The following is a 23,628-nucleotide window of genomic DNA, read 5'->3' on the forward strand; positions in this document are numbered from 1 at the left end:
GTATCACATTCTAGTATTTAAATTATTCTAATTTTTTGCCTTCAAATAATATAAATTCAATACCTAATTATGATAATTATATTGGTTAAATTGTGTTTCCTAAATTTGTTAAATTAGTGTAGAGTATTGTTTGTGAAATTGGTATAAATGTTTGATGTTACTCATGTATGATGAAATTTAGGAACATTAACTTAAATCGATGAGATAGTAGCAAACAAACAGATATTGTGGAAGTGTATATTTTTCTTTATACAAAGTAAATCATATAAAAATTAAAAACAACAAACATGTCTAGACAAAACAAATATTATAAAAGTATAACTAACAAACAAATATCACTAAAAGTTACGGCATTGACATTTTCATCCATCAATATCATGTCAAGACTATATTCTTCTCCCTTGTTTGGATTTGTCGACTCCCACATCCGACAAACTCTTACTTTCCTAAGTCAATCATCTCTGTCGATATTCAAAGTATCTATCATAGGCACAAAAAAATTGTTATGTTAAATTTTATGATGTCTGACCTCAATTTACTCATTATTGTATTCGATAGAGAAGAAGAATAGGCACAAAAAAATTGTTTATGTTAAATTTTATGATGTCTGACCTCAATTTACAGGGTTGATTTGAGTAAAGACCGACTTATCAAAAATATTTTTGGTTTTTGATATACAACTTAATCAAAAATATGGTCAAAGTCTTGGAAGAGAAGTAAGCCGTTTTTGATAACAAAATAATCGAAAAGAAATTTCAATTCTTAATTTGATATTTATTAAAGGAGGTAGTTTTTTATTTTAACATTGTTGACTTAGTTTTGTATGAAATTGTTGCTAAAATGGGTCCTCATGAGGGCAGGCCCAAGAATATCTATTTTGCTAGGTTTTTGATGATTATTGCTAACCATTTAATCAAGAATATAGTAATAGCACAGCCATACAACAAGCTGGATTGCTGGGTGCAAAGTAAGAGAGTGTGTGGTGATTTGTTGAGGATACATGCAAATGAGCAAGTACCCTTGACATTACCATCACTCATGCAGGTATCTTCTAATCCTGTTAAGTCTTCCGACCCCCAAATTTCTTCTGCTATCAGTGCAGCTATGGAAGTTGAACACCTCCAACTTCCTACCAGGCTGCCAAACCAAAGAAAATTACCAAAAACAAATCTAAGAAGCCCACCTCTGGTGTCTCCCAAAAGGCACCAGTTGTAACAACTACTTCACTACGAGAGGGGTGTGTGAAGGAATTGAGTGGTGAGGGGAGGGGTGAACATCAAAGAAGCCACCAAAATAAGGAGGGAGAGATGAGTGACAACCAGCCCAGCCATCCCACATCTTCCCAAAAAGATGTGGTGATTAATATAGAATTGAACACATCTCTGGTGACATCTTCCCAAGAAGATGTTACTATTGAAAATAGCTCTCCTCCAAGAGCACAGAACAAAATGGGTAGGGACACTGACCAAACACCTTCCAAAACCTTTTCTAGGAGAACCAAGAAAAGGGCACTTGCTGCACACACTACAGTACAGTCCAAAATCACAAATTTTGTGACTGTACAAAATCCAACTTCTCAAATTCAGTTTGATGTGACTCCAGCAAATGTGGAGTCACAGCCCCTTCAAATTGAAACACTCCTTCCTAGCTCAGACTTCCAAATGGAGGAAGTTGATTTATTATACAACTTTCCCCAACCAAATTCTCCAACTCAGCACTTGGAGAAGCCAATCTCTGAATTTGATGATCATCTTTCATAAGATTTTTTGGGTCATTAGTCTTCTTTTTTCAGAATTACTAGTGAATTTGTGGAAATACCAAGGCCTACACTCTTCACAGATTTCCTAGTTGTTTCTACAAACACATCAACAGCTAATCTTTCTACATCATCGATCGATCGCTGCAGTTCTGTCAACGGATGTGCTTAACAGCAATCAGCCGTTGATGAGTGACAGCATGCCATCAATGGCTAATTCTCAGCCATTGATAGAAGAGAACCCACTAGCAGTTGACACTCAATTAGATCATCTTGCTGTTACAATGGCTGCTAGTGAGGAACTTATTATTGTTACTGCACTCTTAGGATTGAGAAATGGTGAGTTAGAGGAGAGGCTGCCTTCAGAGCAGGCAAAAGGAGAAGCTGAGAGTGAGGTGCTGGGAATTTCTCCCTCCCAGGCAAAATGTGAGCATGTGGGTACCATCTTAGATTGTGAAGGTGAGGGTGAGGTGAGCCAGGGTGAGACCCTGATGCAAGAACAGAGAGATCTTGAGAGATATGCAGGTACTGAAGATATAAGGATGGAGCCTGTTGTGGACAACTTGGATGCTTCTTAATTTTCTCATCCTATACCATCCTATCAAGTTATGGCTGGTCAATCCAATGTCCAAGCAGAGGAGACTTTGGGGTTGCTTCACACATCTGAAGCATTGTAGAGAGCACAACTTGCACATGCTGCTGTTTTTAAGGGCATGCTCTCTACTCAAGGTGATTCAAAATATGATGACTCCCTTATTGATGAAGATGATGATGAAGAAGATGCTGTGGCTGGTCCTTCAGAAGTACCAGAATGGGTATTCAGCCAAAATTATTCCTTTGGTGACACCAAGATGGAAATTCTAAGGCTGTACAAGAGAGCTATGGAGTGGGAAGCAGATGAAGATCCCATCAAAAAGACTCTTTCCATGTTTGTGAAGGACAATTTGAGACTTCACAAACCTCATTTTGATCAAATCAGACAAGAAGTACTACACCATATTTCACCTGTTGCAACGACTGAAAAATGTAGCCTTAGGGCCTAAAACTGTTACAATAGACGTTTTGGTAACATTTTTGCCAAAATTCGGTGTTGCATTTGCTGCCGTTGCAATAGACCCCTGTTGCAACATATATTCGGTTTCTTGCAAAAAATTTTAGGTATTGCAATAGACTTTCAATTTTAATCTATTGCAACATTTTCGAGGCCTTTGGTAACAATTTTATAGTGTTACAATAAATTTACTGTAACATTTCTTTGTAACACTATATACTTAAAAACTGTTGCATACCAATAATTTGAAATTTTGTTGTAACAGTTTTGTGCAACAATATTAAAACAATTGCAATACTTTTTAGTTTTTTGGTAACACATTTGTGCAACAGTTTTATGTGTATTGTAATGCTTTTAAATTTTTTGACAACATTATGTATTCTGTTACAATACTTTTGAGGCGTGATTTACAATGATACTATATAAATGCAATAGTACTCTGAAATTTTCTTGACTTGAAATTAACCAAAAGAAAATACAAAGTACAAATCGAGTCATCAAGTTGAAAGATACATAGAAACCGGACTAATGTACCAATTTATAAACCATCCTTACAAAAGTCAATCTAAAAGCAAGAATATATGAAGAAGTAAAAATAAAAAATGACTAAAAATCTTCATTCATCACTATGTTGAGCAGCTGCATTCCCATCCTCCTCGTTCTAAAGTGACTAAAAGCCGCATTCTATATTTTCATCTGCATAAGTGTAGTTTAATAGACTGCAAGGCAATAACAGGAACCAAATTTAAATTCTATAAGTACAAATACTACATATATGTTTGTCGACAATTTAGTTATATATGTTACATGTACCTTGTGCACATGACCCATTCATACTTTTAAATTAGTCCTATTAGCATAAAGAGGTTTCTGAACTTCTGCAAGGTTGAAATAGAAGCCTCTTTCATTAACCATGCAAACATCAACTCCTACACTAATTTTAGTAGCCTGCAATAATGAGATAGTCTTACATAAGTACTATTGTGCAATATAATCAAAGGTAAATAATTAAAAAAATGAGGTAGATTGATTTGTGTACCATTTTCCGTAGACGCAACACTTATTCTACTATGGGTGGGTAGCAAATATAGAGAATCAAAACATAATTGTAGTGCACCTCCCCATCTAGTTAGGTTCTGTATCTAATCAAAGCTGATGGGAGAAGCATAAGCAAATATATATGATAAAAAGAAATAATAAATTAGTTTTTATACCTCATGAATGTACGAGCTACATATACTTTTCCCTTCATGCCCCCGTATGTACCCATATGAAGCAGTGAGAATGCCACATTCAGTGCAATCACCGGTGATCTTCTTTTACAAGTCTAGTAACCTGCATTATATTTAAAAGTAACTACTTTAAGTTCTACTGGTAGTATTAAAGTAAGTTTCAAAGTTGTTTGTACGTAATGGTTAGCTTTTATCACACATAGGCTAAGTAAACAGAGAGTAAAAGTGATTAAACAATCAATAATGAACATATATAAACAAGATTAGAAAATTAAATATAAAAAGATATGTATAAATAAAACACCATCTTGGCAGCATTGTGTGCATCAAGCTCTTCTTCTCGCCGCAATTCTAAAGAAGACAGCTCCTCCTTTATAGCCTGATACAATTTATGTCATTCATCTCAGATTTATTATAAGCTAACATATGTAAATGGTTTGTTAATATTAACACAATGTGTGATGGATGAGAGAATCAACTTAAATCATCCTTGTTTCAGTTAGTTCTCTATTTCTCATTATTGTTTTCCTTTTCGTTTAATCTTGTCCTGCAGCATAGTGTTTAAAATTCTGTCAAAGTGAAAATACCAACACACAGCTTGACATATGCTCTTTCACAACCAATTAACCATTTTAGTATCTAACTATTTCCAAAAGTCAAAAGAAAATACAAACAGAATAACAAACAGGCATGACATCTTTATACATTAAAAGAGACAAACACATACACATACTCACTAATAAAGCAAAAACGAGCAAAGTTCCAAGCAAGCAATACACTAAGCAACCAACTACCAAAAAAGAATGACTAAGCAACGAAGTAACAGAAAAGAATAATACCTCGCTACTAAACAAAACCCAAACATCCAAACTCCAATCACAAACAAAAACTGCAAACTCCAATTGAAACCCACTTGAACTTCAAGCTTTAAAGTCCGGTCGAAACCCACTTGACCCTCTTACACCCACATGACCCCATCGAAAAAATTTACCCACCTAAGAAAACTAACCAAAATAACACAAAAAGAAGGTAATTGAAATATTGAGTTCTTAGACCCAGACATCCTTGACACAAAGAAACAAATCTATGCAAGAAAGACCCAGACAACGACATACCCGGAGGTTTTATGAGTTTGTACCAGCAAATCAAACAATCGAAACTCTAAAGGAAACAAATCAGAGCTTGTATGACCTTCTAATTGACCATAGGAGCTTGTATGAGCTTTTACTCAACCAGCATCGGAGCTTGTATGAACAAATCGGAGAATGAGAAAGAAGGGGGCTAGGGTTCTCAAAGAAGATCGCAGCTTATATGTTTTAATGTTTTTTGTCTAATGCTTATGTTTTAAACCTGTTAAACTTAATGTTTTATTTTAACAAAGCGGGAGTTGTGAAATTGATTGGGGGGGGGGGGGGGAATTTAATTAATTTTTTATTAAGTGTGCACGCGGGCAACTCGTAAAATTTATTTATTTTTATAAAAAAATTACTATTTTATGGTATATGTTGTTATAAATTTTTTAATATTTTTTAAAATAAGTTAACCATTAATATTAATATAAAATATAATATTTTAATATTTATAAAAATTAATTAATAAATTAATTGCTAATTAGAATGTTTTTACAATTAATTTTATCCATATTAATTACATTAGGTTAGATGATAAGATCATTTTAAAATTATTTTTTAAAGAATTTTAAACTTATTTAAAAATAATTAAATATTCTTACAATATTTAAAATATATAAATATTTATTTACTTGGACGACCTTATATATATTTTTAAATTGAATATTGATTAGTGTCAAAGTCAATAAATATGTAAATTTGAAATTCATAATTAAATAGTATAATTTTGTTTATTAATACTCTATTGCAGCACATGGATTTGGCTATGATAACAAAATGGATATACAAAGGAGAAGAGGAGATATTTTTTTTTGAAAGTCAAATGTTTGTTTTGGGGTGTTTGTTTTTGGGTAACTGTTTTGGTACCGCCACTGAAAAAAAGAAGAAGCCCGCCTAATTTTTTATTCCACTTGACAAAAATGTTGCAAACAACCGTAACGTTTAAGAAAAGTGTTACAATTGGCATCAACTATTTTAACTCTCACTAAAAATTACCAAGCATGCAACACTTTTCAGTTTTAGGTAACATTTTCAAAAATTATTACAAAAGAGTAGCTATTTTTTGGCCTATAGCAACTTTTTTTGCAACATGCCGTTGCAACAGGTCAAATATGGTGTAGTCATGATCTTCATTATGCTGTCTCTGCAGTCAAGGAGGATAAAAAGAAAAATGTGGAGGCAAGGGTCTCTTATAACACCATGGCCAATATCAGATCCAAACTTCATCAAGAATCCACCTTCACGGCCTCCATTAATGCTTTACACAAGAGAGTTTCAGATGTTGAATGCCAATTGAATCAAGTTCTCATTAATCAAACCAATCAACAAAAGTTACTTCTCACTCTCCTCCAATCTCACAACATTTCCATTCCAACCCTGCTTGATGATCACAAAAAGGGGGAGAAGTCTACAAGCTCAACTGCTCTAGCTACCACATCCACAACCACAACTGCTAATCTTAATCCTCAAGTTTCAACACCTCCAACTCCAAAAACACAAGTCTTGCCATTATCACATCTACAGTCCCATCCTCAACCATTCCTGCAGATTCTACAACTCTTCCTCCAGTCTCTACAGAACAAGTGCCTACAACTGAGGGGGAGCCACCAACTAAGGGGGAGCAACTTGCTCTAGTCCCAAAATCTAAAGCTCCTCCAGCTACAAAGAAGAGCCAGCCACCAAATAAGAAGACAAAGATTGTTAAAGTCAAGAGCATCAAATGTCAAGGTGAACCATCCTCAAATATTGAATTCAAGCCTTGTTTAATTGACCCCCCATCTCCAGAGAAGCCACATGGCAAGAACAAGTTTGTTGAAAATTTTCCAATGCCAAAATCTGACAAATCAAAACTGCTTGGTCTTGCCATCCATATGGGAAAATTTGGCAAGAAGTGGGATGAGAATGAAGAAGAGAAGAAAGAAAGGGAAAGAGTTGAAAAGGAGAGGGCTGAGCAAGAAGCAAAAGAAATTGCAGAAGGGAAGCCTGTCAAGACAAAGCTAGTTGTCGGCAAACTAGATCAAGACTCTTTGTGGAGATCTGAGTTTGCCTACATAACAAGGAACAATGAAATCATATGTGTGCCACCTGGACACCCCTTCTATGCTAAGGCCAAAGAAGAACAAGAAAGAAGCAAAGGGCCTTCTGCAAATGATGATGCAGAAATTGAGAGATTTGCTGCACAGCTCCAATAAGAGCTTGATGAGGAGCTTTTTGACCTGGCTGATGATGAATCTAACATTGCTATTCAGCAAAAAATTATGGATGAGGCCAAGAAAAATCTGGAGAAAAAGAAGAAGAAGCCAAAGAAGGCTAGGGCTGGTGTGGAAAACATAAACTCAAACTTAACTGTGGAACCTCAAGATGAAGCAGTTAATGTTCCAAAACAAGATCCACCTCCTACTTCAACGGCTCAACCTGAAAATCTCTTCAATCCATAAGAACTCAAAGAAGAGCAAGTAGAGTTTAACGTCTCATCTATGAACTTTCCAAAGATTTTTGTGACAAAAGAAGATGAGCTGGCAGATTCTTTGAGGCCAAAGAGAAGCAGAACTGAAAAAAGGACAAAGCACATGCCTGGAAGTATCAAGAAGAAAAGTGGAAATCCAAAAGGATATAATCTAGTTTGACCTGTTCAAGTTAAATCTCCAACAAAAGAAGTGGTAATTCCACATGTGCCAGGAATTGTCAAGGTCCTCAAATCTACCTATGCATATGCATTTCATATTAGTGAACAGCCTCCAATTGAGCTGTTCCTAGATGAAATTGACATCTGTAAAGGCCTTGACAAGGACCAAAAGATTTCCAAAAAGGTTGGAATTTCACTACTCTTCTGGATCAAGGATTCCATGCCATTGAAAAGGATTCTAGATCAAGACTATCATGTCCTCAGGTCTGTGTATGTGAAGCTAGATACCAAGACATCATTCTCACAAGGAATCAGAAGTGAAATTCTCAAAAAAATTGAAGATATAAGAAGAAAATGAAACGAAGCTTCTGATTTGCCTTTAAGGTTGGGAAGGTAAACGGTAGCAAACAACCCCAACGAAATCCAAAAACACCGCAAAGCAGCTCTCGCAAAATTCTCCTGGGGAAGAAGACTTGAGCAAATGAAGAGTGTGAATGAAAATAAAAATATAATAAGAAATGGCTGACTACCTATGTATTTATAGGCGAAAACCGTCATTGCCACGTGTCACGAACTGATTGCCTCGGAAATACAAAAGACAACTGCCATCATTGCCTAAAAAGACGCACCATTTTGAATTTCAAAGTAAGGCGTTACAAAAACCCTTTCAAATTCTAGCGTGTCTCTAACGCCTCGCATCCCATCTAACGCGGATCCAGCTTCCCCAACCCGGACTGAGAAGCCTGGGCATGACTTCACATCCTGACCAAGGCAACTCGGGTAGGAAGCAAACACAAAGTCCCCTTCCCTTACCCGGATACACCCGGTTAGGGAAGCAAAAACAAAATCCTCAGCCTTTACCCAGGATTACCCGGATAGGGGGGAAAAACATAAAACTTCATCCCTCACCCAGACCTACCCGGGTAGGGGATAAGGGAAAAACTCCACCCCTTACCGGGACCTACCCGGGTAGGGGACAAAAGCGAAAAACCCCACCTCTTATCCGGGCCAACCCGGATCGTCGAGAACACTCTACTCCCTCACATAGAAAATATATATAAGGGAGTAGGGGGCAAATGATAAGGTGTAATCCGGGTTCACCGGATCCGGACCCCTAGGAGCTTTATACCCGAGACAGACACCGGCCTCGCAAGGACACCTATCAACCACAGCAGAGGACATGACCCGGGTATGATCCCGGACCCGGGTATCGCCAGTCCACAACCCATCCGGGGTCCCATATGAAGTCAAGCCGACACTTGCTGCACAAGTCACAGACTGACATGACAGGGACCACATGCAACGGTCAACTACTGGGAGATAGAGACAAACCAAGGAGCATTCCAAAAGACTATTCTACCGCTGACACCTGAACACGTGTAGGGAATCCATCCCCTACAGGTGTATGACCAGGATCCCAGGTACATCCCCTTAAACCATAATCCTTGGCCTATAAATTGACCAAGGAAGAAGGGTTTAGGGGTCACATTCACTTGACACTCAACACATTTTGTACACACCTGAGCACTCAGCTAAAATATAAACACAAATCCACCCAGCCACCATACAAAAAACCATACCCTCACCCTCTACATTGTTAGATAACTCTTTTTCCGTCTCCCTATTCCAAAGCCTGTACTTATTCTCACGCCGGAGGCGCCGCGGGGCTCAAACCCCCCTCCGGCGTTGTTTTGTAGTTCCCCTTCCAGCAGCTGCACCACAAGACACCTGTACATGGCGGAGGAAGCACCAGAACAAGATCTGGCGTTATCAAGTAACTAATTATGAGGTAGAACGTATATGGCCATTACGAGTGCTCCTGTTAGGTATAAGATTATAGCTTTTCATAAAATTTAATGTTCTTTATATACTGTGCAAATTAATGTGAATAAGATTTAATGATGTGGGACAAAGGTTGAAATTGTGATAAAACTTATCCACCAATACAGAAGAAACACAAATAAATATCAACAAATATTTTATATTAGTCCAAGTATTGGACTTCCAGAGCCTTCTATATTGCTTCTGAGTAGTTTCTTTGGGCTTCTTGGCATGCTAGCAGCAGTGGCCGAACCAGCGGAATTAGGGATGCTAGAGCCCCCTCAACTCGAAAAAACAGTATATATATTTTTTAGCCCCGCTGAATTATTGATGTCTATATAATTTTTTTTAGCCCCCGCTGAATTATAATTATCATAGAGAGGGACTTACTTTCAAAATTTCAAGGTATGATATTTTAATTGATTCTTTGATAAATTGTTATTCTTTATTTTTTTTTGAATCTGCTGTGATTTTGTATAAAGAGATTGTTAATTGGGCTTCCGGATTTCTCAAGAATTAGCTAGAGTTTAAACTTTGAACAATTGAGTGGTACATAATTTGATGAACCGCTATTTGATGAACATAATTTGATGTTAGGGTTTTTGATGGTTAAGCGGAGCACATTGGTTCATTATTCTGGAAGAAAACGAATGATATATTGCTGTTTAAAATTTTACATTTGTTTTTGTGAATTGTGATAGTCACTTCTAATATATAAAATGTGCATGTATCCTCTTCTAGCAGCTTGTATAATCTTAAGAAATTCTCCTGCACTCTAGATAAAAAGCATCAATCTGAAATGTTCCGGAACAAGATTCATCTTTGACCTTGATGATCACCAGGTATCACGTTCGAGTTCACCGATTCCGGAACAAGCTTTAGCTTAAGCGATATAATAAAAGAAGATAACTTTGACACTATCTTGATTGAAATTGTTTTAGAAACGTACTATAGTAAAAGAAATAAGAAAAGAAAGGTGCTGGGAATATGATAAAGATGAAAGAAAAGACACACGAGACATGCCTTTTTACAAAATAGATGTAGATCCCCTTATAAATACGTATTGAAGGTTCTTACCATTTATTAAATAACCTTAAAATTCATTTTCTGATTATCTCACTTCTCTATTTTCGGGTAAAATAAATATTTTAATCATGAAAATCATAAGTAGACTATATATTGTTTTGTAAAAAAAAAATACTAAAAAGAATCAAGATATCGAACCGCGAATCGAATTCGCGGGTCATCATACCCGAGTCATGAGAACTATCTTATTATGTACCCGATCACATACCTCGTACCCGAACGCCCGTGAACCATACAACACTATGCCCCCTCCCCCTAAATTTTAGTCCTGGTTCCACCACTAGCTAGCCGTACTTGATCATGGCTTTAAACAAATCAAGAGTTTCCTTTCCTCCGGTGGCACACCCTTCAGAATGTCGAAAGACTCATACTTGACATATAGCTTCACAAGATCAGTTTCCGCTGTTTGGTAAGAAGCAGGCGAAGACGGTGGAAGAACCCAACTTAGATATGCACCCAACCTAAGAAACCTAATTCAAACAAAAACTATATCACAAACTTAAACTTAACCTCCCAAGTTCCGGACCTACTTTCCCAAATGAAAAATCTCCAAATCTCTCTAAAATAACGTGTGCGTGTGTGCGCGTGAGAGAGGCAATATGGTTGTAAAACCATTAAACCAATCCAAACCAAACCATGTGAATTTGGATCAATATGAAATTACATTTAGGAAAATGGATTTGGATTGGTTTCTAGTCTCACATTTCTCACAAAATATAGACCTCACTACATTTGTCTCTCTCTTTTAAGATTCTTAATGACACACTATTGTGTTTTTTTTCCTTCATCTTTTTGCTTATCATTATACGGAAATTATTATTTTATCAAATTTAAATTACGATTTTCTCTATTTAAATTTTAGTTTCACTAAACATGTTATTGTTATATTTACTATTTATTATATTGTCACTATAGTGTATTAATTTTTGTTCATTATATAATACTTGTTTTTACTTATTAAACTAGTTTACCCATAATTCAAACTAAAACCATAAACACATTTATTAATATATGGTTTGGAAATGATTTTGGATCATTTATCCAAATTGGATCCCGCTTATGAGAACCAAAACCAAACCAATCACACATTTTGCCACCTATATATATGTGTATGTATGTATGTGTGTGTATATATATACGTGTGTGTGTATATATTATGGCCTCGAAAGCAAGAGGTATGTAACTTATATATATATATATATATATATATATATATATATATATATATATATATATATGGTCATGTTATAGTGAGAAACATTAGGAGAGAATCCTTAGAACCTTTACCTTATTTCTAGTATTAGTTTGGGTTCTCCAGCAAAACTTCAAATGAAAAAATGGTCTTATTTATGTATTATATTTTAAAATTACTTCCTATATATATATATATATATATATATATATATATATATATATATATATATATATATATATATATATATATATATATATATATATATATATATATATATATGGAGGATGCCATACATATATTTCGAGTATGAAAAGCGCATTAGAAAGCAGTGTCCTCTTGAAAAAGCAAGTTACTTCGTTATTATTGATATGGATCAATGATCATAGGCTCATCATATGTTCCTAAACTATTCTTGTGTTTGTCTTCATCAGGTGTTCGAGTACTTTGCATCATACAGATGCCCTGATGGTAAAGTGTTTATGAAACCACCTGACCGTGAGGGTGAAAAGGGATTCAATGGTCGAAGATACTGTTTGAGCTAGGTTGGACATTATGATTTGGATTTACCTCAGACTTCAATGTCCAGACCTTGAATTCAAAAGTGAAGACAGTGCAGTGAACCTTTGTGAGATTGTTTGTTCTTCCACACTTATTTCCTTTATTTATATTTGTAACCAATTAGAAATTTACAAATTTATTTTTTGTTAACCTATCAATCATGGTTCATGTGAAAAGGGGGTTCGTCTCCTAATATTAGGCAAAAATTATTCATTAAGTATTTTTCTTAAAATCATTTGAACCTACTTCTTTGATAACTATTTACACATTTATGTGTTATCTTTCCAAACAAAAGTGCTTCATATGCAATTGTTGGATTAGAGTGCTTTGCAGTGGTTTTTGGTGCCATATGCAGACCAATCTGATGTGTTATGATTCTCTATTTTAAGATGTTGTCGTCCGCAAAGGCAGGCATGGTCTTATATGCAAAATCTGTTATGCTGCAATAGTATGTGTTGTGTTAAAATGGATTTTGCAGGGATTAATGCACTTAAAGAAGCCAAGGATGAAGTATTTGCTACTAAGGAAGAAGAAGCTCGGCTTAAGAATACCCTAGAGGAAGCTGAATCTGAGATGCACTACTTAAAGGAAGTTATTAGGGAAGCAAAAGCTGAAAGCATGAAACTGCAGGAAAGTTTAACGGACAAAGAAAAGGAACTGCGGAGTGTTATTCAGGAGAATAAAGAGCTTCAGAATACAGAATCAGCTTCTGTGATAAAGGTCAAGGAATTGTCAAAGTTGAAGAGCTCAAGGCTCTCCATCTAATTTTCCTATTTTTCTAGTGCTTCTATGTTTTATTGATTTTGCTTGTGATTAAATTAATTAACTCTTTATTTTCCCAGCTTATTAATTGTTATTATTTACAGACCTTTTGCTTTTCGTGCCATAATATATATATCTAGAGGATATGAAAAGCGCATTAGGCTCATTTGGTTGGAGCCGGAGTCGAGACATGCTTTGAAGGAGTTTTGTATGATCGGAGGTGAAAAAAGCTTCTTAGGTAGAATGAGTTTAATTGTCAAAGATTCAAGTTAGACATGTGTTTCTTTTAGTCAGTGTAAAGATTAGAATTTGAGAGGAAGCTATATTTTCTTATATTTTAAAAACAAATACAAAATAAAAGGATTCACCAATCCATGAGACTTATGAAATTAAGGACCATAGAGTAGATAGTCTCCAATGAAACCGACAGCAAGATTAGTACCCCTAGTTCCAAAAGCTTTCTCAATTTCTGCCACCTTCTTCCTGCGAAGAGTCTGCAACTCTTGAAATTTTGTTTTGGAATAATCAACACGAGCACTACAACAAAAACACCATTAGACAACACTGATCAGACAACGCACGGTGAAAAAAGCGTTGTTTGGAAAAAAGACACAACACTTTCTTTTCGTCCTCGAAAAACTATTGTCTAACACCTACGACCTACAACGGTTAAAAAAACTGTTGTCTCTTAAATTCAATCAGACAACGGTTTCTTAACTGTAGTATTGTGTAATGATGCATGTTAGACAACTGTTTTGAGAGCCGATGTGTGAAGAAACTTCAGACAATAGTTCAAGAAACCGTTGTTGTAATTAGACAAGTGTTTTATTTGTTGTGTTGTTTACGAGCAGTTCAAACAAAGGTTTCAAATAGTGTTGTGTGACTGGGAAGCTAACATACAAGTGTTTTTGTTAGCATTGTATGATGGCCTTATAGACAAGCCTTTACTAACTAATAAAACCATTGTTTGTTAGACACTATAGGACAAAAAATACCTTTTTATAATAAAACAAAATTTACATTTGACCAGGATTGTTAAAAAAACATACAAAATAAAATTAAAAAAAATTAATTTTTTTTTTATACATGACTACTATTGTTAGTTCTCGACATCGGTAAGGTTAGATGATGGAAAAAAAATATTTATAAATTAATATAGAGCTAATCTTATACATAATAATGATTCCATCCAGTACTTTCTGAATTGTAGACATAAAACACATACTAATACTCACATCCGAACTACAAGATTGTCTTGGTATTACAAATCAACAATACATATTTTTTATATATGCATAATATAAATATATTTCTTAAGAAAAATAGTATAGAAACAAGAATTGATCAAGGAAATGCGAATTTTTAACTCATAAAAATGAAAAGTTATTATACAACGGTTTTCTTCTCATAAACCGTTGTCTACATTACTTTTATACAACGGAATTTCCCTGAAGCGTTGTTTGAGCCTAATTTAGGCAATGGATTATCTTACAACGGTATACCTTTCATAACGGTTGTGTCATTTTCAATGATACAACATAAGTGCGTATAAAAACCGTTGTCTATTAGACATTACAAGACAAAATTTACCTTTATATAATAAGACAAAATTTACGTTTAACTAGTCTTGTTAAAAAAACATACAAAATAAACATAAAAAATTTTATTTTTTTTATACATGACTAATATTGTTAGTTCTCGACATCCGTACGGTTAGATGATCGAAAAAAATATTTATAAATTAATATATAGCTAATCTTATACATAACGAAGATTCTATCCAGTACTTTCTAAATTGTAGACATAAAACACATACTAATACTCACATCCGAACTACAAAATTGTCTTGGTATTACAAATCAACAATACATATTTGCATATATGCATAATATAAATATATTTATTAAGAAAAATAGTACAAAAATAAGGATTGATCAAGGAAATGCGAATTTTTAATTCATAAAATGAAAAGTTATTATACAACGGTTTTCTTCTCATAAACCGTTGTCTACATTACTTTTATACAACGGATTTTGCCTGAAGCGTTGTTTGAGCCTAATTTAGACAATAGATTATCTTACAACGGTATACATTTCGTAATGGTTGTGTCATTTTCAATGATACAACATAAGTGCGTATGAAAACCGTTGTCTATAGATACTAAAGGACAAAATTTACCTTTATATAATAAGACAAAATTTACGTTTAACTAGTATTGTTAAACAAACATACAAAATAAACATTAAAAAAATTGATTTTTTTATACATGACTAATATTGTTAGTTCTCGACATCCGTACGGTTAGATGATCGAAAAAAATATTTATAAATATATATAGAGCTAATCTTATACATAACAATGATTCTATCTAGTATTTTCTAAATTGTAAACATAAAACACATACTAATACTCATATCTGAACTACAAAATTGTCTTGGTATTACAAATCAACAATACATATTTGCATATATGCATAATATAAATATATTTATTAAGACAAAAAGTACAAAAATATATTATATATGCATAATATAAATATACAACGGTCCCTTCCCCACCATAAATGTTAGCTAATATGTTAACTTAGTTAGTTTAGTTATGCTACTTCTTTTTTTCCCAGAAGCTTAGTTATGCTACTTATGACCTAGTTGTAAAAGCGTTAGCTTAGAATATTAAAATATTAATATAATTTTTTTTAAATAAAATATTAATTTAAATTAGTTTTACAAGAATTGAAAGTGATATACAAATGAAATAAATAAGATAATGATGATATACAGAGTTTGTCCATAATAAATTTTATAAAAAGTAAAATATGAATTTTTAGAGTAATAAAAATTTTAAAATAAAAACAATTTTTTTATTAAGTGAAAAACAAAAAAAATATTATTTCCCTTTGTTTTGATATGAAAAACCAATATATAATAGGTAATAAAATAAAAAAAGAAAATTTAAAAATGTCAATATACGAACTTATAAATATTATAAAATACATATAAGTAATTAAATTTTTATATAATAAATATTTAAATTTTATTCATTAAGATATAAATATATGAGAATATTTGGACTCTATCAAATGGGCAAATATTGGACTCAAGCGGGTAAATTTCAGACATACAGGCCGCCCAAATTTTCAAACAACTTTGAAATTTTTACTCAAACTCACAGCCTCAATCTCTCTCTCAATACCCCCGCTCACTCTCTCTCGAAATACCCTCTCTCGCTAATCTAGGGCTAATCTCTCTCATTAATGTCTCTCTGGCCACTATTTTCTCAGTTACGCCACCACTTTCCATGGATTTATATTTCTAATTCGGGACAATCGAACTGAGGGTCGAGGCTTCGATTCTTCAATTAGGGCGTGGCTGCTTCAATCATGCTTTGATTCTTCATTAAACTTCAATTAAAGTTCAAGTACTTACATATAATCCCTTAAACTTCATCTAACCTCCCTATCTCTCTTTGATTTCAGGTGTTCTTCATCTAGGTTAGCACTTCGAGACTTGTTTTAAGGTATTTATGAATTTAGGATTTCTGTGTTTTTGGGTTTATTACATTTGTATTATGTATTATTTGTTTTTATGTTTATGTGGTTTGATTTGCTTTGGTTTGTTTTTTTATTTCTATGTGAAAATGCAATACTCTATTTTTGTGTGTAATGTGTAATTTGAACCCATGCCATGTTTTAGTTTTTTTATATGTGCAGGATGCAGGACAAGTCTGAAATGGTAAAAGATGAATTAGTAATGTTTGGGGATATGGTTTTCTGCTAATTTTTTTTTGTCGAAATAACTATGACTTGTTAAGTCTTCTTCTCTTTGGCAATTTATAACCTTGACAATTTTACGTCTGGAATCAAAGTTGAGAAGTGTGTTATAGTTTGACCAATAAAATGTGGTATTTGAAGTGTTTGCTCATTTGGGTTTATGTTTACTGTGGTTTTGAAAGGCTGAGTTGAAGCAGAATTTGGCTGAGTTTAGTTCCTGCCAGTTCACTCCTTCCACACTTATACTATTAACCTGTTGTTAAAGTTTTAATGTCTCTTTCTTGTAGGCCTTGTTGTTAGTAAGAGACGTACCTATATGTTCTTTGCGGGTGATGACAAATAAGTTAAATGCTGGGATCTTGAATAAAATAAGGTTTTATAAAAACCTTTTTTATGGACTATGGCTATGCTAGTGTTTCTAATAAACTTAATTATTGATATTTCTCCACCTTCTAAAGGTTATCAGGTCTTACCATGATCACCTAAGTGGAGTTTATTGCTTGGCTATGCATCCCAATATTGACATTCTACTTACAGGGGTCGTGATTTTGTGTCGGGTATGATTGTATTAATCTAAAATATTATGCTACCTGTGATTTGACATTCTTTTGTCACATGTTTCAATCTCAGGGAAACTTCAGATTCTGTCACTATAAAGCCAAGGTCGTGGTTTTGTATATAAGGGAACTGCCTTGCCCAAGTTGCAGGGGAACAGGTTACACTCTTATGTACAGAATGCGGAATAGAAAGATCTAAAAAAGATTGTGCCCAGTGTGATGGCAAGGTAAATATTGAATCGTTTACTAGTTATGAATTGCTTTAATATACATGTTGACCAGTACTAAACTTGGTAGAGAGACCAAGAGATATGTGCATTCTTCAATTTTATTTTCTAGCTTCTATTTCTACATGTAATTTTGCCCTGTTCTTATTTATGTATCTTATTTGATATGAAAATGGAATACACGGTCTTGACTATAGACAGTATTGTTTTTCTGCATATAAATAGTGCAAAATATAAAATGCAAAGATATTATAGTACTTCAAATATTTTTTAGTGACCTAATGCTACATAAATGCCTTTAGCCTATTTCTGTTGGAGAATCCGTGTTACAAGTTCTGTATTTCTGTTAGGTATAAAGTTCATAGTCCATATTGATTGTCGATATAAATATATAGAAAGCTATCTATTTTCCGTTATGTATCTTATTAAGAGCTTTAATTGTAAGTGTTTATCAATTACAGGGAATGAATACTTGCGAACAGTGCAAGGGAGATCGTGTAATATGGGAAGAGTCAATCAATGAACGACCATGGGAAAAGGCACGATCAATGTATAAAGATGAGTTAGAAGCAGGGTATAAATCCGTATGTTTGTTGGATGGAATTGTTGGTTGAAAGGTGAATATTAGTTGGTAAATATAATTAGTTGGTGGATATTTAGTTGGTGGATATTGGTAATTGATATTTTGTTTGTACTTGGTTGGTTGTTATGATGGTAATGAAAACTTTTGTTTACCAATTTTTGGCATTGTTAATTATATTGTCTAGTCTAGTTTATTTGATTCATGGTTTTACTTTTAGCTAATGGGACAATGAAATGGCCATTGTTACAAGTTACATAATACAATGGTCACTGTGGTAAAACCATTGTCTATGATATTTTTAACTAATGAGACATGTAAATGACAATTGTTATAAACAACATTATACAATGGTTACTGTGATAAAAAGTATTGTCTCAGGCCCTACAAACAACACAATTTTAAGAATAAAATCGTTGTCTAAGACATATACAAATAAGTATATAGTAGTAACAAACCATTGTCTAAATCAATATTATTCGAGCATTCGGAACAAAAACCGTTGTAGAAGAGCTTTCACACAATTGTTTCATTATATAAACTATTGTTATAAGGAGCTTTACACAAGTGACCAGTACTCTAAACCAGTTGTGCAAGGTACTAAAACACAAGCCTCTATAACGCAAACAATCTTGTCTGATACTCTTATTAACAAGTAAATATATCCAAAAACTGTTGTGGATATCCTCTCTAACAACATCATTTTTGAAAACAACTATTGTAATGAAGAGTTTCTAACAACACCACGTTTAAGAGAAAAGGTTGTTGGTTCTGGGTGTTGCACAACAATTTTTTTAACGTAAACCATCGTGTTCAGCACTATCACACAACGGTGCGCACCGTTGTCTGATACGCATATCAGACGGCGTCTCGATAGACCACGGTTTTCCGTGGTCTCAGACAACGGGCAAAAACCGTTGTGTGATGCTGAATCTGTTGTAGTGGAGCCTGCAGATCTTGTACATCAATTTTGGCGCGAGCCGGTAGATCTTGTATATTACTTTTGGCATCGTCAACATGAGCTTGCAGGTGTTGTACTTCAGTTTTGGCCCCTTCGATACAACAATCAATTCCATGAAGCTCGGGAATCGAGGGCTGAGAAAAGCAGAGATGCTCACCACCCAACTTACATCGAATCCCTGATTCTGCAAGGAAGCACATATATCCCTGTACCCATCAATCATCTCACAATCAACCTCAGTCAGAGATACTTTACTGAAGTTGTCAAGGGAGGTGCACAATAGGTTCAGATTCATTGCACTCAACATCTTGTTTTTTGTAGTAAAGTGCTCAAAGGTTTCCGGATACAAACTCCGGGTTTACCTCGTGGCCCCGCCATAACCCAGAATCTTTATCCCCCTGGGAAGAGCTTGCCTGATCTTTTTTCGTCCGTTCCAGGGGAGCATCACTACGTCTAACCCTGTCAGAATCTACTACTGGGTCTTCCATAACATGCTCTTCCTGCACATTCATGTTTACAGTGTTAACACTCAGATTTTGATGTATATTGTGAGAATCAACCAGCTCCCTGATTGGAGCTGCCAAATGATCATGTAGCAGAACATTTTGTTTTATCTCAAGGCTCTCAGCTAACATTTATATGTACATTTAGTTTTAACTAAAACTTTTTAACCAAAGATTAGTACATTACACGGTGTAGCCATTGCTGCTGTGCACAATATATGTAGGTAGAGCATCTAATTGACAATACTTGCACTTTTCCGACCACTGATGTGTTTACAAATATTACTTTAAACCGAAAAAATAAGGTAAACGACCTCAAATTTTTGGTCACCTTATTTTTGGGTCTTCCTTGTTTTTGTCAATCAGTTCACCAAACAAATATCGACTTAGAACAAATCCAACATTGTCCTAAGAAGTGCCTAATAAATATATTAAGAAAATAGTGTCACATTGATTTAGGACATTATCGTGGTATATGTACTCCAACAATATGTTATGATTGTGTCATATAATTAAAATAATACTATATTTGAATTATTATTGGAGAGAAGGGGAAAATGTGAGGAGATAGATGTGTTGAATGCAGGGAAACTATTTTTTATTGATAAAAATTAGGAGATGCGTATGTAGTGGTGCCTTGAAAATAATGCACATGTTGTATCTCCTGGTGTTTTAGGGAATTACAAGTCAATTATCGGAGTACACATTTGTTACAAATCCCTTAAATTTCGACTTATTACATTATTTTCGAAAATTGTTGTACTTGCTATTAAACATATAAATGCCTCCACTTAAGATCTAAATCATAAAATTTAAAATTATAATGGAGTCTTTCTTTTAATTTGGGCAACACCATTGAGAAAGTTGACGTGTTTCCAATTGTTGCTTTATAATAAATATACTATTTTTATAGTATAAAAAAAGTAAACTAGCTTATATACTCAAATTTCTAGTTCCCGTGTCTAATCTAGCAACTAATCCTTAACACCGGCCCAACACAGCCCTTCAAGTAAGGACTATATTAGTACATTGAGTTTTAATCTAACTCAGTCAGTTGTGTATCAAAGTTCACACTACACTAGTATAAGATCTATTCAAAGAATTTAATGATTGTTTGAATCATGGGAATCAATCTCATTCCCAATATCAATAACCGGGTTAGAATCCCATAATCGAGACAACACCTTGGTGTTTATTTGTGAAAACAGTAGGGTCTAACTTGACAATAGGCCATAATACAGAAAAAATAAAGGATGTATATTTTCGGTTGCAAACTAACAAATGCTAGCCTTGATTATGATTCAAATCTATTTATCTAGATCTCGGATCTTTACAACCCAAATAGACAAGTGCTCTTAAAAATTGAAGTTATGTAATTCATCTCCTAAACATCCAACTTTCATAAGATATATTTTGCAGGTAGCAGATTGATATGCACTCTCGGATACAAATTGTTCATATACTAATTTTTAGAAAAAAATAAAGATAATGAATTCTAAAATACTATGTTTATATCAAGCGTATAACATATGAAAAACACAAAAATAATCTAAGTGGCCCTATCGAGTTCTAGAAAATGAGGGAGGTATTTCCACAGAATTAAACTAAATGACATATTCAACCCATAGTTTAGAGCAATATACAGTGGTAAGATAGGGACAATGTCCGAATAAACCAAAATATAAATTGATTTTCAACAACATTATATTAGTTTAGAGCTAAATAAACATTATTAGTTATAAAGAATTATAACATTCAATTGACTAACATAAGGAAAGCAGAGCATCCTCACCTACTAATTAATATAAGGGCGGATAGCAGTGCATCCTCACCTACGGGTTAACCAGTTGCCACCCGTTCAATAATTAATGTGTACAAATACAAAAAAGAAAGTAGACTAGATTCTGAACTCATAACCCTTATAAATCCCCTGGGTGCAATTACTTTGTCTAACTTCCCCTTCCCAGCTTGCTATGTTTAAAAATTCGTTTTAATTTCATACCCATTTGCATGTGTATTTATAATAGAAGAAACTTTATTTCTATATCCTCAAGTTATTCCTATAGCACAAATGCTACTACTAAAAAGACAAATAATGAAAATATATACACAAACAACGGTTCAAAGACAGGGAACGAGGAATTCTAAAAAAATCTAGTGAAAATGAGGCAAACACGGCCTCAAAGACAAGGAATAAAATATTTGCCGACAAACGATTCCTCTTTCCAGTGACAGTCTTTCTTCCAAAGGTCAGTGTCTTGGGGCCTGTAGTACCATATTACTTTCACTTTGTTAGCCCTAGATTCTCGATATGAGCAACATAATTAAGGTGGATCATCGAGATCGGAGGCCTTACAAATTACACAAATTACTAATTATCAATTTAATCTAATTACTCCATTATACATGACACACAACAGTTTTACCTTTGGGTATTTACCACGGAGAGAAAGACTACCAGATCCCCACAAAAAGATGGGAGTGGGAGGGGGGTTAGGATAGTGGTTAGTGGAGCATGATCTTCATTGTTTGCCATATTGTAATGGAATCTTACAGCTACCTGAAAAAAATATCATACTATAATTTCTTATAAATTTTTAGGACATGAGAAATATCTAAGATAGTTTGTAAATATAATCATGGTAAGAAGTTTAAATTATCTAAAATCTTGAACATGATTAAATAAATAGTGTTATAATTATAGGCTTTATTGTCAATATGAATACGTTCTGTTTAAATTAGGTGCAAAATGCCGTAAAAAAGCAAATAAAATAAACTCTATTAAAAAATATTGTTCATCATGTAATTTATATTGTCCTCTTAACTAGTTGTGATAAATATGACATGAAAAGTTTGTTGAGTATAACTTTTACCTTACATAGAAATTAGAGTTTTCAAATACACACACACACACAACACACACACATATATATCTATATAATAAGTACTTACAAAATAAAATAATACATCACCAAAAAAAGTACAAAAAATATAAAAATACATACCTTGTATATCACTTACCTTCATATGAAGGTTGTAATATTATATTTGATTCAGGATCCACTGAGTCACTTCTATGGTCCTTGAGATTTCTATATAAGAGAGGAATATCATCAAAGTTAAATCTCCTCTAATATTATATCCTTTAAAATACTAGATAAAATGAAAATGAATTATAAGAAAATTAGTTCAAAATTGTAAATGAAAGGAAATTTTATGAAAAAATGTTGCTTTCTAAAATAACCCTCCATTGATACAAGGTGCATCTCTACTAACAAAACATATTTTGATTTCTAAGAGCATATCCTCTAGGAATGAAATTAAAGCTATTACAGATCAAATTAAGTAGATTACACACACATAGAGTTTAATTTAACATAAAATAACATTAGCATGTAAATCATAGAATAATTGAATGAGTACTTACATGTATACCCAAACTATATAAATTGAGGGTAAAAGAAATTCAAGATGAGCCGTAAGATCAAGATTGGGTGAGGTAAATTAAAAGGTAAGAAAGGAGGCCGGGCTGTGTTATGACAGTTTTGAACTAAAAAGATTAGGGTTTTTTGTCAGGGAGTCGGCCAAGGCTGAAATTATATGAGGGGTGTATGGGCTAGATGGGCTTTTGTTTAAATTTTGATAAATTGTTTTTTACCTTAAGTCCAACTTGTATAGCCCAACACCTAAAATGTATATTAATTAGTTGGCTAGGATTGAAATTATAGGACGGGTCTTGGTTACATTTAAATTCACTGAGATGGGCTATAAGTTTGTTTGAATTCTGATACTTTTACAGCCTAAATTGGACTCC

At 33.8% G+C, this 23,628-nt stretch overlaps 2 long non-coding RNA genes across 6 annotated transcripts; one reads left to right on the forward strand and one right to left on the reverse strand.

The window, feature by feature from the left end:
- Window positions 1-3,242: 3,242 nt before the first annotated feature.
- LOC108200720 (uncharacterized) lies at window positions 3,243-5,386 on the reverse strand. Of its 5 annotated transcripts, none has more exons than XR_010287315.1 (7): window positions 5,155-5,386; window positions 4,879-5,043; window positions 4,344-4,418; window positions 4,022-4,142; window positions 3,847-3,949; window positions 3,621-3,755; window positions 3,243-3,526 (listed from the first exon to the last, which is right to left on the reverse strand). It is a non-coding gene; the product is annotated as an uncharacterized LOC108200720 (long non-coding RNA). The 5 variants fall into 5 exon arrangements; XR_010287314.1 differs by having other exon boundaries at window positions 3,847-3,959; XR_010287317.1 differs by having other exon boundaries at window positions 3,243-3,503; window positions 3,847-4,142.
- Window positions 5,387-16,352: 10,966 nt separating this feature from the next.
- Window positions 16,353-18,480, forward strand: LOC135149227 (uncharacterized). Its single transcript, XR_010287505.1, has 3 exons — window positions 16,353-16,733; window positions 17,617-17,770; window positions 18,232-18,480. It is a non-coding gene; the product is annotated as an uncharacterized LOC135149227 (long non-coding RNA).
- Window positions 18,481-23,628: the final 5,148 nt, after the last annotated feature.

The sequence above is a fragment of the Daucus carota genome, chromosome 9, assembly GCF_001625215.2.
Source record: "Daucus carota subsp. sativus chromosome 9, DH1 v3.0, whole genome shotgun sequence".
Taxonomy (NCBI): Eukaryota; Viridiplantae; Streptophyta; class Magnoliopsida; order Apiales; family Apiaceae; genus Daucus; species Daucus carota.